Here is a 17025-nt window from a genome sequence, read left to right as displayed (position 1 = left end):
CCCAGAAGAGCCAACACAACATTGAGCATGAGACCAAAACTGGAAGACTGTCACCGGCCAACTTCAAGATTACTGAAAATCAAAAATAATCAAGACTGTGGAATTGGTGAGAGAATAGATAGATCAATGGAACAGAATAGTAAGCCTAGAAATAGACACATATAAGTATGGTTAACTAACCTTTGACAAGGAACAAAGGCAATCCAATGGAGAAAAGATAGTCCTTCCAACAAATGGTTCCAGAACAACTGGATGTCCACGTGGAGAAAACTGATTGTAGACACAGACTTTATATCCTCCACAAGAGTTAACTCAAATTGGATCATGGACCTAAATCTAAAACACAACATTGTAAAACTAGAAAATGACATAGGAAAAAATATAAATGCCTTGCATTTGGCAATGACTTCTTAGCTACAACACCAAAGGCTCAACCCATGAAAGAATTAGCTGCTAAGCTGGACTTCATTAAAAAAAAAAAAAAAAAAAAAAAAAAAAAATTATTTTTTAAACTGTATTTAAAAAAAAAAAAAAAAAAAAAAAAAAAAAATCCTGTTCTTTGAAGTACATTGTCAAGGAAATGAAAAGACAATCCACAGACTGGGGAAAAGATATTTCAAAAGGCATATCTAATAAAGGGCAGTTTGGCCAAATATAAAAAAGAACTTTTTAAACCTCAAGTAAGAAAATAAGCAATCCGATTTTTTAAAAAAAATTTTTAACCTTCATTTTTTTGAGACAGAGAAAGACAGAGCATGAACGGGGAGGGTCAGAGAGAGGGAGACACAGAATCTGAAACGGGCTCCAGGCTCTGAGCTCTCAGCACAGAGCCCAATGCGGGGCTCGAACTCACAGACCGAGAGATCATGACCTGAGCCAAAGTCGGACGCTCAACCAACTGAGCCACCCAGGCGCCCCTTTCTTGTTTTTTTTAATTAAAAGAAAAAAAATTTTTTTAACCTTGCAATCTGGTTTTTTAAAAATTAGCTAAAGACCTTAACAGATACCTCACCAAAAGAGATACACGGATGGCAAAGAAGCATAGGAAAAGATGCGCCATATCATATGTCATCAGGGAAATGCAAATTAAAACAACGAGATACCACCACATACGTATTAGAATGGCCAAAATCTCAAACGCTGACAAATGATAGCAATGATGTGGAACTCATCAACCGGAAATGTCCATGCAGATGGTACAGCCACTTTGCACGGGAAGTTTGGCAGTTTCTCACAAAACTAAATACTTTTGGCATATGATCTAGCAATTGCACTTCTTGGCGTTTAATCAAAGGAGTTGAAAACTTATGCCCACACAAAATCCACACAGATGTTTATAGCAGCTTTATTCATAACTGCCAAAACTTGGAAGCAACTAAGAGGTCCTTTGGTAGGTGAACTGATAAATAAACTGTAGTGCATCCACACATTGAAATATTATTCAGTGATTTAAAAAAAACAAAGAGTTTTGAAGCCATGAAATGACGTGGAAGAACCCTCCATATTACTAAGTCCATATTACTAAGTGAAAAAAAAAAAAACAATCTGAAGGGCTACATACTGTTTGATTCCAATTATATGACATTTCAGGAAAGGCAAAACTATAGAAACATAAAAAAAAAATCAGTGGTGATGTCAGGGGTTAGGGGTGAGCCGGCTGAATAAGAAGAACGCAGAGGTTTTTTAGGACAGTAAAAATACTCCATATGATACCATAATGATGGATACATGTCACTTTACATTTGCCAAAACCCATAGAATGTACACAAAGACTCATTCCTAATGTAAGCTATGGGCTTTGGTGCTAATGATGTGTCAGTATAGGTTCCTCAATTGTAGCAAAGGTACCACTCCGGTGGGGAAGGCTGATAATGGGCAAGGCTATGCATCTGTGAGCACAGGGTTACATGGGAAATCTCTGTCCCTGCTAGATATTGCTGTGAACCCAAATCTGGTATAAAGTCTATTGAAAAAAGAATAAGAAAAATGAACAGGGCGTAAAATACCATCTTGTGGATAATGGGAGTCCTAGAGAATATCTGAAGAAATAATGGCCAAAAATTTTCCAAATTTGATAAAAGGAACAAATGTACCCGCCAAAGAAGTCAATGAACTCCAAAATGATAAAGCCAAAGAAATCCACATTGCAACACCTTATATTCAAATTGTCAAAAGCCAAACAGAAAGAGAATATAAATCTAGACAAAAGTTGATTTCTGATCAAAAACCATGGAGACAAGAGGACAGTAGGATAACATTTTTATGGGATGCAGCAAAAGCAGTGCTCAGGGGAAAATTTACTACTGTAAATCTCTACATTAAAAAAGAAGAAAAGGTCCCCTGGGTGGCTCAGTTGGTTAGGCGTCTGACTTTGGGTCAGGTCATGATCTCACAGTCTAGGAGTTCAAGCCCCGTGTAGGGCTCTGTGCTGACAGCTAAGAGCCTGAAGCCTGCTTCAGATTCTGTGTCTCCCTCTCTCTCTGCCCCTCCCCTGCTCACTCTCTGTCTCAAAAATAAATAAACATTAAAAAAAATTTTTTAAGAAGAAAGACTGCAAGCCCATAGCTTAACTTTATGACTTAAGGAATTGGAAAAAGAAGACCAAACTAAACCAAAAGCTAGCAGAAGAGAAAAATAATAATGATTAGAGAGAAATGTGATAGACAACTAGTAAAATCACAGAGAGAATGAATGAAACCAAAAGTTGGTTCTTTGAAAAGATCAACAGAATTGAGAAACCTTTAGCTAAACTAAGGGGGGAAAAGCAAATAACTAAAATCAGAAATAAAAGTAGGGATATTACTACTGGCTTTACAGAAATAAAAAGAATAGTAAAAGAATACTAAGAACAATTATATGCCAACAGATTATAAGACCTACATGAAAATGGACACATTCCCAGAAAGACACAAATTACCAAAACTCACTCAAGAAGAAATAGAAAATCCAGGTAGGCCTATAGCAAGTACAGAGAATTGTAAACCTCTAGACATGAAAAACCCAGGACCAGAAGCCTCACTGGTGAATTCTTTCAAACATTTATTGATTTTTTTTTTAATTTTCATTTATTTTTCAGAGAAAGAGAGAGCGGTGGGGTGGGGGGGGGAGGGTGGGAAGAGCGATGGGAACAGAGGATCTGAAGCGGGCTCTGTGCTGACAGCCAAGAGCCTGATGCATGGCTCAAACTCACAAACCGTGAGCTCATGACCTGAGCTGAAGTTGGACGCTTAATCGACTGAGCCACCCAGGTACCCAATTCTCCCAAACATTTAAAGAAAAATTAATAATAATCCTTCTCAAACTCTTCCAAAAAGTAGAAGAAGGAAGACTTCCTACCTCATTCTATGAAGCAAGTATTACCCCAACTCCAAAGGCTGACAAAGACACCACAAAAAAACTATAGACCAGTATCCTTTATGAATGTAGATACAAAAATTCTTAACATTAAGATCAGTCACAAAACAAGGAGTCCTACTTCCACCAAAGCTATTCAACATTGTACTGGAGGTTCTGACTAGAGCAATTAGGCAAGAAAAAAAGGAAAGGCATTCACTTAGAAAGGAAGGCATAAAACTATCTCACTGTCACATGATATGATTTTATACGCAGGAAATCTCAAAGAATTAAAGGAAAATTACTAGAGCTAATAAATGAATTCAGTCAAGTTTGCAGGGTACAAGACCAACATACAAAAATCCACTGTCTTATTATATATAAACAATAAATAACCTGAAAAGAAAATTTACAAAATAATTCATTTACAATTGCACACAAAAGAATAAAATAGGTACAAATTTAATCAAGGAGGTGAGAAATCTGTACACAAGGAGGTGAGAAATAGAAAACATTGCTGAAAGCGATGAAAGGATAATTAAATAAATGAAAAGACAACCCATGTTCATGATTGGAAGACTACTGTCAAAATGCTACCCAAGGCAATCTACATGTTCACTGTAATTGTATCAAAATCCTAGAAGAAAACATACTAGAAAATCTTTGTTACCTTGAATTGGGAGATATGACATCAGAAGCACAATACATAAAAGAACAAATTGGTTAACTAGATGTTATCAAAACTGAAAACTTCTGTTCCTCAAAAGACAGTGTTGGGGTGCCTGGTGGTTCAGTCAGTTAAGTGTATGACTTTGGCTCAGGTCATGATCTCATGGTTCTTGGGTTAAAGTCCCGCATCGGACTCTGTGCTGACATCTCACAGCCTGGAGCCTGCTTCGGATTCTGTGTCTCCCTCTTTCTCTGCCCCTCCCCTGCTCGCACTCTGTCTGTCTCTCTCAAAAATAAATAAACATTTAAAAATTAAAAAAAAAAAAAAAAAAGACTGTTAAGAGAAACACCAGACAAGTGTATGTAATGGGGGCGGGGGGAGGGGGAGTGGGAATCTTTACAAATCATAGGCCTGAAAAAATATTTGTATTGTGAACATATAAAGAACTCTCATAACTCAAAAATAAGAAAACAACTCAATTTTAAAAGGGGGCAAATGATTTGAACAGACACTTCATCAAATAAGATATATGGATAACAAGCATATGAAAAGTTGTTCAATGGCTTTATCATTAGAGAAATGCAAATCAAATCCACCATGAAACATTACACCCTTATGAGAATAACTAAAGTTAAATTAAAATTAACACAATACCAGGTGTTAACAAGGTTATTGAGCAAACAGAACTGTCAAATGCTGCTTGCGGAACTATAAAACTACTCTTGAAAATATTTTAGCAGTTTCTCAAGATATTAAACATACTCCTACCATATGATCCATTCATTTACCTCCTAGGTATTTCCCCAAGAGAAAAGGAACTATATGTCCGTACAAGGAATTGTACATAAATGTTCATAGTGGCCATATTTGTAATAGCCCCAAATTGGAAACAACCTAAATGTGCCTTCAATGCATGAATGGAGAAACAAATTGCGTATATCCATTCAAAGGAATGCTATTTAGCAATACAAAGCAACAAACCATTAATATACACAACTACATAAATGAATCCCAAGATAAGTATATTGAAAGAAGCCAGCCAAAAAAGTACATCATATATGATTTCATTTATATAAAAACTCTGGACAATGAAAATTATAGTGACAGAAAGCAGATCATTGGTCACTTGGGAGTGAAAGGAGGGGAAGGGAAGGAGGCACAGATTAAAAGGGGCACTAGAGGGGCGCCTGGGTGGCTCAGTCAGTTTAGTGTCCAACTTCGGCTCAGGTCATGATCTCGCGGTCTGTGGGTTCGAGCCCCGCGTGGGGCTCTGTGCTGACAGCTTGGAGCCTGGAGCCTGCTTCGGATTCTGTGTCTCCCTCTCTCTCTGTGCCCTCCCCGCTCACACTCTGTCTCTCGAAAATGAATAAATGTTAAAAAAAATTTTTTTTAATAAAAATAAATTTTAAAAAAAGGGGGGCACTAGGAAAAGTGTTGAGGATGATGGATATAGCCACTCTCTTGACTGTGGTGATGGTTTCACAGTGTAAACATAAGTCCAAAGATATCAAATTGTGTACTTACAAACATGTGCTTCGTTGTGTTTCAACTGTTGTGCAATAAAAAAAAAGTTGTTTCAAGAAAAAAAATTCACGGACAACAGGCCAACCTTTTAGAATATGCATTCTTAGGGGACACTATTCTCAGGGAGAAAACTTCAGCAAGCCAGAGATAACTGCATAAATTGTGGCAATAGGATCTATAATGAGCAATGAAACTGTAACTATAGAATTGAGACTAAAATAAATATGGGAATTATGCTAACATATTTTTGTAGTCTCCTAGAATCCATTCCCTTCCCAGTGTGACTTTGCAGCTGGTTCTCTGACTTGCTTTGGCCAATGGAATGTGCAAGGAATGATAGTTTGGAGTTGCTTCTGCTCATTATTCTTGAATTTCTTCCGTCATCATGAGGGGAATATGATCTGGCCAACCCATGGTCCAAGGAAGATTACAGAGCAGGACCAACTTTCACCTTGAAACCAAATCCACCTAAACTGAGTCTATATTAATTATCCTTCAAATACATGACAGAGAATAAATGTTTCTTCTGTAAGCCAGTGAGTTTGGGGTGGTTCATTATGCAATATGATTACAGTAATAGCTATTGGATACATACAAATATATACTACGATGTATTAACTCTATACTGAAATGAGTAATTAACATATGTTTGTTGTGGCGGAGAAAAGGGAGAAAAGTAAAAGATAGGGAAGGTATGCAACCTTATTTTTACTCATCAAAATTTATCAGATTAAGTTGACAAATGAAGTGATAGATGTTTAACTATATCTAAAACTACAAAGATAAATATGAAGAGAATATGACTGGGGCTCCTGGGTGGCTCAGTCGGTTAAGCGTCTGGCTTCAGCTCAGGTCAATTTTCACAGTTCGTGAGTTTGAGCCCCGCGTCGGGCTCTGTGCTGACAGCTCAGAGCATGGAGCCTATTCCGGATTCTGTGTCTCCCTCTTTGGAAGAAACTGAAGAAAGAAGAAATGGAGGACTAAAGAAATTATACAAAAGTATAGTTATAAGAGTAACTAACTGAACAAAAATAAAATTCCTAAATTATAAAATGAAATATATTATAAAACAAAGAGCACTATGGTGAAAGATATTTTGAGATATCAAACAGAAAGCATGATATATAATAACAATATTAAATGCAAATACATATATATTATTAATGTATATAAATGTGTTAAACAGGGTGCCGGGGTGGCTCAGTCATCTAAGCCACTGGTTTGGACTCAGATCATGATCTCACAATTCATGGGATTGAGTCCTGCGTTGGGCTCTATGCTGACAGCATGGAGCCCACTTAGGATTCTCTCTCTCTCCATCTCTCTCTGCCCCCTACCGCCTCTCTCTCAAAATAAATAAATAAACTTTAAAAAATAAATGTGTTAAACTATTGTAGTAAAAGAAAAAAAAATCTGATTATATCCTAAAGAAAAGACTAGTTTTTGCTGTAATCCTCTGACCTAATAGAATGTAAGTCAGAGAGGTGGAAAATTAAAAGGGCAAGTAAAGGTACACTATGATGTTACAACTAAACAAAAACCACTATCACAACAAAAACCAGGATCGTGATGTCAGTATCAGGATAATTTGAACTGAGGACAAAGTGATGACCACTTCATTATGATAAAGAGACAACCATGAATATCTGTGAATCAAATAATGAAGTATCAACTATAAAAGAAGGAGACAGAAGAAATAAAATCATAGTTTGGGGTGGGAAATGTTAACTGACCTCTTGAAACCCATGACACATAAAGAGGGGGAAAATAGAAAAACTTAGGTGACATTACTATTTTTTTTAATTTTTTTAAAACATTTATTTATTATTGAGAGACAGAGAGAGACAAAGCATGAGCAGGCGAGGGGCCGAGAGACAGGGAGACACAGAATCTGAAGCAGGCTCCAGGTTCTGAGCTGTCAGCACAGAGCCCGATGCAGGGCTCGAACTCACAAACCACGAGATCATGACCTGAGCCGAAGTTGGATGCTCAACGGATGGAGCCACCCAGGCGCCCCCTTAAATGACATTACTATTAAGGTGGTTCCAATAGATCCATTAACCCTGATATTATGAACACAGAAACTATACCTCCTTTTTAAATACTCGTGGAACATTCTCTAAAGGAAACTATATAGTAGATTTCAAAGAAAACCTAAAAAATAATCTCCAAACGAGAAACAATGCAAAAACATACTCTGATCTGGAAAAAGTCTTAAATACCCAAGTTCAGAAAAAAGAATAAAATAAGTATCAAACGTAACAAGTTAGGAAAAGATGAAGAGGGGTGGCTAATGAGTATAGGATGACAAAAGTCCAAAATTAGATTGTGGTGATGGTTACATGACCCTGTGAATATAATAAAAACACTGAATTGTGAACTTTAAAGGGATTAATTGTAGAGTATGTGAATTATATCTCAATTAAGCCGTTAAAAGAAGGATTTAAGAATAATACAATTGGGTAGGAAGAAATGAGATTTAAAAGTCAATAAAATAGATAAACTATTAGGTAATATAATCAAGAAAAAATTGAGGACATTTAACACAAAATAAGATATAAAGGGAACATCCTATGGCAACAAAGCTAACCTCCCTAAAGACACTGGATGTTTCTTCCCTTAGTGGAATTGTACCAACCCCTTAAAGAAAGGTAATTTCAGTTTTATCTACTTAAGACCGTAGAAAAGGAAACTTTCTTTTTTTTTTTTGAAAAAGAAACTTTCTAATTAATTTTGTATAAAGTGATTATGCCCAAACTCAGAAAAGACTAAGAAATGTTCAAGACTTTTTTGAAGAAGCACTTTTACAAAATAATAATAATAATAATAATAATAATAATAATAAATAGAATAAGGAGGGATATTATAGTGTGAAACTGAATAAAGAAAACCTAATTCAAAGTGGAGTCACGAAGCAATGAAGGAAGGGTTCTCATGTCTGTGCCACTGGTCATAGCTGACTTTACATACACCAGAAGATTTTCTCCTCACCCAGCAACAACCCAGCCAATGAGAAATCGGCACAACCCTAAACTCTTGCTCTCCTCTGATATATTTTTGTTCAAAGCAACCCCTCCAAACTTTCTCCTTTCCTCTATAAAAGGATGATCTCCTCCCTTGTTCTTTGGACTTGCCTAGGGATCCCCAAGATTTGCTCCTCCTCAATTCTTCCCCTATTCCCAAATAAGGTTGATTTTGTTGGTTCAACTGCTCACCTTCTTCTTTTAATGGATGACATTTCTTGGTGTTACCAATGGGATCCAAAGGAGATAAACCCTTGAGAACTACCCACAGGACCCACCTGAGCCCCTTGTGTTCTTCACAAGGTGCAGTCTTCTTCCCTTTGGGTTTGGTTAAGTCTCCTCTTGGATTCAAGCTCTCTCCTTTTGGTCAAGCTTTTGGACTTTATTTGGGACCTCTTTTCATGAAAGTACCACCCTTCCTGCTGATTTTCTTTTTGTTTTCTAAATTTCTGTCTTCCTCCTCCTCCTCCTCCTCCTCCTCCTCCTCCTCCTCCTCTCCTCCTCCTCCTCCTCCTTCTTCTTCTTCTTCTTCTTCTTCTTCTTCTTCGGTTTATTTATCTTGAGAGGTGAGAGAAGGGGCAGGGAGCGAGGGGCGAGGGAGAGAGAAACCCAAGCAGGCTCTGTGCTGTCAGCATGGAGCCTGATGTGGGGATTTGATCTCAAGAACTGTAAGATCATGACCTGAGCTGAAACCGAGAATTGGATGCATAACCAACTGAGCCACCCAGATACCTCTGTTTTTGTTGTTGTTCTGGTTGCGTTCTGAGCTCTCCAAGTTTACTGTGCATACTTGGTCTCTATTTCTGTTTATTCCCTTCTGTTTCTGTTTCTATTTGTTGAAGTTTCTTAGCAAGTCACCCATCCTATTCAAAAGGGGTGGGAAAACACATAATTCCTGGTGTTGTAAAACAGCTGTTGGAAAACAGGGCCCCTTGTGGTATATTTTAGAGAATCCAAAGGCAAGATAGGCTCCACCTAATCCTTGGACCAGGTTCTTGTGCCTTTCTGAAAAATGGGTAAAGTTTTGGATACTTTGGAATTTTATTTTATTTTATTATTATTTTTTAATGTTTTATTTATTTTTGAGACAGAAAGAGACAGAGCATGAGCAGGGGAGGAGCAGAGATAGAGGGGAGACACAGAATCAGAAGCACGCTCCAGGCTCTGAGCTGTCAGCACAGAGCCCAATGCAGGGCTTGAACTCACGAACCGGGAGATCAGGACCTGAGCCGAAGTTGGACACGCAACCGACTGAGCCACCCAGGCGCCCCGCTTTGGAATTTTAATGGCCATTCTGGGGAAACTTTCTTGTAGATAAATCCACCATTTAAGGTGATCCATGAAAAGAGAAGATCCTACATATTTCGGCAACAATGAAATGCATTCCTAGATCGGTAGAGAAGGTCCTAAAAGACAAAATGACTCCAAAAACAGCTCTAACAGGAACCTTGTAGCATACAAATGCAAAATCTTTAGTAAAAAACATTGGCCATCTAAGGAGGTAAACTTAACTTAGGCCATCTGCCAGAAACATAATTTGGATCCAACTATTCTTTTGAGTTTTGTACCTGAGATATAACTAAAAATTTTAAAACAGAAGTTATAAGATTTCCGTGTCTGCCTATATATTATGCATGTCTATGTATGTATATTATAGATATGTGATATTTTCCTACCTCTGGATGGTATTGCCAAAATTAATTTGTAAATGACTCCTTTTTATTGGCTTCAAAACAATAAGTACTTATATAAATGAAGTAGACTAACCCAAATGTTTTTTGAGTTCACATGGTCTGAGATAAACTAAAAGCTGGTTTAAGTTTGTCGGTTTCATAAAAACAAGCATGTCTTCTACCCTATGACCCAGCAATAGCACTGCTAGGAATTTACCCAACGGATACAGGAGTGCTGATGTATAGGGTCACATGTACCCCAATGTTTATAGCAGCACTTTCAACAGTAGCCAAATTATGGAAAGAGCCTAAATGTCCGTCAACTGATGAATGGATAAAGAAGTTGTGGTTTATATATACAATGGAATACCACTTGGCAATGAGAAAGAATGAAATCTGGCCATTTGCAGCAACGTGGATGGACCTGGAGGGTATTATGCTAAGTGAAATAAGTCAGGCAGAGAAAGACAGATACCATATGTTTTCATTCTTATGTGGATCCAGAGAAACTTAACAGAAGACCATGGGGGAGAGGAAGAGGGAAAAAAAAGTTAGAGATGGAGAGAGCCAAACCATAAGAGACTCTTAAAAACTGAGAATAAACTGAGCGTTGATGGGGGGTGGGAGGGAGGGGAGGGTGGGTGAGGGGCATTGAGGAGGACACCTGTTGGGATGAGCACTGGGTGTTGTATGGAAACCAATTTGACAATAAATTTCATATTAAAAAAAATTTTTGATATTTTTCTACCTCTGGATGGTATTGCCAAAATTAACTCTTCAGAGTCATCAACATTAAATATAATGCAAATAAACAACTGTAATTCTACTTGGGTTTATGAAGTCAAATAAGTTCATCTTACCTCAATTGCAAAGTTTGTCAGCAGGAAGATTCCCTGGAAATGATGGCTGATCTTGTCTAATGTCTCGTTAAGCTTTTGTGAGTAATCTAAACATAATTTGGGGGAACAAAGGATTTAGATAGATGAAATGGAAAAATAATTTTTTAAGTTGCAGTAATTCTGTTTTATGGTATGCGTGCTTAAAAAATACCTTCCCCAAATATTTTTGGTAACTTGAAACTTTTAGAACTTTGCTAAGTTAAATTAAATGATGGAACTTCATTGAGTATCTGGATCATTTTCCAAACAAGATAAAATACTAAAGCATTAATTACTGAACATAGGTTTCTCTACTATTGATTTTCCATTTCAGAGAAACTAAAGGTAAATTTGGGTCTGTAAGTAATGATGTCTTGTGCCACGTTGAAAGAGTATACTAGTTAAAAGAGCATATGCTTCCAGAACTGTATTTATAAATGAAATACATGAAATGTATAAATACATGAAATGTATTTATAAATTTGTCAGTCCATTATTGCTTACTTCTTAGTTTTCAGAAAGAAATTTTTTGCATGGTTAAGACTGAAATGGATTTATTTAAGTTTAAAAAAAGAGAAAGAATTTTAGTATCAAAAGTATACGGGTACAGAATTAAAATTTGTCTTTTCCATTAAAAGGACAAAGTTTTCTTAGATTATTTTTTTTGCTATTAATAAGAAATTATAAACAAAGTTTCTGTACCTTCAATGTAATCTCCCTAGGAAACAAAGAATCTGTGTTTTATCTTTATCAGTTCTTTGATTACCTAGGGAAAGAGTCTTTTCTATTAAAAGGAGCTAAGGCTTTTTGCAACTAGGTAACCTTCTGTGTTTGCCTTTAAAATATTTTTGTCACTTTGGTCAAATGGATAATTATGTCTTGTTTCATAATTTTCTGTGGTCCTATGTGGTCAAGTGTTAAAGTCTTTTTATATTTTTGACAAACTTCCCAAAACTCTGGTTGAAATGTTTTTGACCTTGAACTATCTTGTGTGTTTCCAGAGGGTTCCTAGAACATCTCAAAGGATTTGTTTTCTCTCCCTACAAAAAAGGGAAATGTTAAACTGATTAGGCTTATTTAATATGTTAAATTACATGAGAAGCTTGTCAAATAAGAAGTAATACTAAACCTTATTTACCTTATATTTGTATATGTATATGTAATTATGTGCTCCAAAGTTTATATGAAATCCTTAAAATTCTGATATGTCCTGACATATTATCAGTCATAATTTAAAAATATATGTCACAGAAATAAGCAAGTTTTCTTGTCAACTCCATTGTGATGAACTGTTCATCAGATCTTCAATAACGGGCATTTTTAAGTCTTTTGTCATTTGTACCCAGTTATTGTTTTACTCTGATGCTTTTGCAAATGTATTTCATCTAAGGAGAAATTCATGAAAAGGACTCTGACAAGTACTGTAGAATACAGGTCTCTGAAAGCTTTAGGATCATATAACTAGGTTGAAGAAAACGTTTTCTCTTAAGCGATCTATGACTTACAACAATTATGTAAAATCTTTGTGAACAAAGATGAAATGATTTTTTTTCTTCCTAACTGATCCCTCCAGAATTCAGACACTTGAGTACTTTTTCTCATGGCAGTATAGTTATTTGCAGAAGTTCAATAAGAATCTGTTCTCCTTGTAAACAGGCCACTGCTACCTCCGTGGCTAAGATCCTATTAGAAAGGATCATTCCTACTAGGGGAACCCCTCTTCCCCCCCACCTTTGAACTTCCTAGTGATCGGGGAACCCACTTTACCGGTCAGGTGCTTCAACAAATTTGCGCTGTTTGGCCAGTTTTACAACATGTTCACGGTGCCTACCACCCTCAATTTTCAAAACTAGTTGAATTACTAACTCATCATTAAGACTCAATTAGCAAAATGTGTAGAAACCCTTCAAATTCCCTGGACAAAAGCACTGTCATTGGTTTTTCTGAATCTCAGATCCGCCCCTTTTGAAACCGGTAAACTCCCTTTTTTGAGATAATCACAGGATGCCCAATGCACTTAACTAGTTCCTGCTTTTTTTGATCCACAGCTGATAAAAGGGAATATACTTCAGTTTTGCCAAGGTCCAATAAAATCCTTAAAGAGTGATCATACTTAGTACAACAATCTTTCCACAGTGAGCTCCCAGGAGACAAAGCCATTAGACCTCATAATCTGCAGCCTGGAGATTTCATCTTCTAGGAAAGAAGCCTTCAGAAAGATTCCCTCCAATCAGGCTGCCTGGAAGGGACTTTACCAGGAATTTAAGCAAATGGCAGCTGAGCCAGACAGCTTTCCCAAAATGATAGGACTAGGCCTGTTTACTTTTTCTTGCTATTCTCACCTTACTTTCCTTCTCTCCTCCTTGGAAAGGCAATGCTCTTATCCACACTTCCCAATCTATTTCAAAAGGGGCAAATCTTTCTGACTGTTGGATCTGTCACCAGAAACTCCAATCTATTCACGATGTCAGAGACCCCTTGCTTTTACAAGTAACCGATTTCTCCTTAGTCTCAAATGTCATTCCTGAGTACACGCACAAGCCTTTGGATGTTACCTGTGGGGTTAGGATACTACGGCCAGGTGTTCCCCTACTTTGTTTCAACCTTTCCCCAGTAATGACCACATTAGCTCAAATAGACACCTCCACCTTTGCCAATCATACAACCTTTGCTTCCTCCCAACCCGTGTCTTTTCCTTGCTTAAATGTGATCTATTCCCTGTATCCAAAGGAAATACAGATGGACTAACTCCTCTTTGCAAGGCTTCTAGGAAACACCACTTTAGAATGGGATGGTACCTCACAGAATGTCATCCTAATTCCCCTGACCCCTGGCTTGAAAAGTTCAATCAGGAAATTCCAGCTAATGAATCTATCAACAACCAGGTCTTAGCTGAAGTCCTCTGTGCTCCATCTGGTTTCATTTTTGTCTGCAGTGAATAGCATTTTCACGGGTATATGAATGTTTAGATAGCTGGTGAACTGGACGCCAATGCTTATTGGGACATTTAACCATCCTTGTTGACATGCATAACAAACCAAAAGCCTTCCATTGGTTCAGCCATTGAACCACCATGGCTGCCTTGAATGGGAACTTCAAGAGGCATTCACGACTCCATAGGGAAAGCTTTTCTTCTTTGGGTTGCGGTGAATCCCAATGAGCACCTGATCAGAAATCTCTCCCTAACATTAGAAGAGCTAGCCAATTCCACACCAAAGCAGTAGCAGGCCAACAATGATCATTTGAATCATTGGCTAATTGCTTCGCCCTTGATTACTTGCTGAACAAGGAGGCATTTGCGCAATGGCAGACACCATCTGTTGCACCTTATAAATGCCTCTAGAGAGGTAGAAACTCAATTACACAAGATCAGGGAACAACTGCACTGGTTACAACAAATTTCACCTGACTTCCCTGGTCCTTTGGTTTGTTCAGTTGGCTACCTTCAAATTTAGGTCATGGTTTCGAACCATTATACAAATTGGATTTGTCATGCTACTTTTAATTCTGTTTTGCATAATTATTTTTAAACTTGTTGTTTGTCAAATCTCTCCAGAGGTGATGCATCAAATGGAATGATGTTAGCTCAACATTTTGAGATGATTTCAAAGCTTAAAATCTAGACAAGATACGACCTTAAGAGGGGGAAATGCCTGACAGCCCCTTCTTCTACCTTCTTTCTTGTTCAGATGTGGTTTCTATGGTTTTTATCACCACCTGCTCTCCCTGCAACATGGGACACGACTCCAAGGAAAAGTCCTTCCTGGCACTAAGTGACACTGATAGACAAAAATGTTTAATTAAGTAAATAAGTAACCAAATGCTTGAGCAGCAATTGTCTCAAGGAAAGATCTTGGTCAAAAGAGGGAAATGTGAAAATGAATAAAGGAAACCTAATTCAAAATGGAGAAGGGAATCAATGAAGAGGGTGTTCACAGGTACCACTCTTGGCAGCCTACCCTACATACTTCAGTAGGACGAAGCTCACTTTACATACCCCAGCAGGAAGGAAGATTTTCCTCTTGCTTGGCAACTACTCAGCCAATGAGAAGTTGCCACAACCTCAAACTCTTGCTCTCCTTAATGAACTTTGGCTCAAGACAACCCCTTCCAACCTCTTCCTTTCCTCTTAAAGTACGCTTTCTTCTTTCTTCTTCAGACCTGCCTGTGGTTCACCGTCGTTTGCAACTCCTCTGCTATTCCTGAATAAACTCAATTTTTCTGGCTATTCGCTTACCTTTTTCTTTTAATGATTGACAATAGTCCTGAATGGGAAGGCAGTTTTGTAAATATGTCAACTATCTTCCCAATTAATCTTTTAATTGAATACATTTATGACCAAAATCTTAAAAGAATTTGCAATGCAATTTGACAAATCCTTAAAAAACATTTTTAGTGTGGAATTTGTCAAATATATTGAAAACTGGAATAATAGTTTAATGTATCCATCACCTAGCTTCAATAACTACTAATACATGGTCGATCCTGGATAGTCAACTTTTAAGTTCATCTAAAGAGTTATTAAACAGTCATGAAGTTTTAAAAAGACCACAGAGGGGACAAACTTCTCTTATTTTTAGCTAATGGAGCTATTGTAGAGAGGCCTTAAACAGATGCATGTTTTTGAGGAAATTTAGAACATGAGAAAGGTACGGTTTCACAGACCGGGTTGCTCAGTCCGTTGGGCATTCAACTCTTGATTTCTGCTCAGGTTATGATCCCAGGGTCGTGGGATAGAGCCCTGCGTGAGGCTCAGTGCTAAGCATGGAGCCTTCTTAAGATTCTCTCTCTCTGTCTCTGTCTCTCTCTCTTTTCTATCTCCCTCTGCCTCTCTCCCCTGCTCAATCACCCTTCCTTCCTCCCTCTCTCTCTCTCTCTCTCTCAGATAGTAATAATAAAAAAGGTACAGTTTCAAATCAGTGTGGAAAGGAGGACTTAAAAATTAATAAATATCATTGACTCAATTGACTACTCAGTTGGAAAGAACTGAAGTTAATTAATGTACAACAAATCAAAAATAAATTTCATATAGATTAAGGGTCTCAATATAAAAAAGTAAGGCTATAAGAAAATTAGAAACAATTATAAGGAATGGATTTAAAATCTTGGTGTCAAATATGGCATCCAAACCATATGAAAGTAATAGATTTGATTGCATGAAAATTTTGAACATTTGCAGAGTGACACAAAGTTAAAAGATGACAGCCTGAGAGAAATATATGCCACACAGACCAAGGAAAGGCAAAGACATGGATATATGAAATAGGTGGAGTGTTTAGTAATCTAAAGAAGTTTAGCGCCACCCAAGCAGAAGGAACATGGCTTCCCATGTCCAGTCCCAGAAATAGGTTCAGTGATGGAATCTGGGTGGTTATTTTCTTCGGTATGTCTTCCTGGAATTTTCCACTTTTTACAATGATGGAATAGTACATTTGAAATTTAAATTTTTAAAAAAATCTGTAACAACTAAAACTCTGGCGTGCCTTACATTGTTCCCTATTTAGAGTGTTAATATATCGCCAACTTTGTTTTAGGTTTTAAGACAGGGAGGCACCTGGGTTTTTGCTTCCTTTGTGTCACCATGATACTTATTACAGAAGTGAGCCTTTATACTGAAATGTTCGGGGGACTGGCTAAAACAATATTGATCCTGTAGGTGTGGGAGATTTGGGTGCCAGCACATGAGCACCTCACACTTCCTCATTACACATTTCTCTCTAACCTCTATCTCGGTTCCAGCCGCATCAGTCACTCCATCAGGCCAGTACACATGACACGCAAGAATTCATTCCAGGGGCGCGAGTCAGCGTGACTCCCGCGTCTCCAGATCCGGAGCTCGCCTAGGAACGCCCCCTCCCCGCCCCTTCGCTTGTTGTGTTGTCATCACGTGGCCCTAGCGGGCCCTGACGTCAGGGACGGGGGAG

The 17025-nt window shown here is 37.7% G+C and overlaps 1 long non-coding RNA gene across 1 annotated transcript; it reads right to left on the bottom strand.

Annotated features, from left to right (window-relative positions):
* Positions 1 to 6447: 6447 nt before the first annotated feature.
* LOC121039830 (uncharacterized) lies at positions 6448 to 15291 on the bottom strand. Its single transcript, XR_005795016.1, has 3 exons — positions 15099 to 15291; positions 11084 to 11169; positions 6448 to 6484 (listed from the first exon to the last, which is right to left on the bottom strand). It is a non-coding gene; the product is annotated as an uncharacterized LOC121039830 (long non-coding RNA).
* Between the last annotated feature and the right edge of the window lie 1734 nt (positions 15292 to 17025).

This window comes from Herpailurus yagouaroundi, unplaced genomic scaffold (genome assembly GCF_014898765.1).
Source record: "Herpailurus yagouaroundi ecotype Mexico unplaced genomic scaffold, PumYag 181, whole genome shotgun sequence".
Classification (NCBI taxonomy): domain Eukaryota; kingdom Metazoa; phylum Chordata; class Mammalia; order Carnivora; family Felidae; genus Herpailurus; species Herpailurus yagouaroundi.
Note: the sequence above shows the minus strand (reverse complement) of the source record. Positions and strands in the feature narration are given on the sequence as shown.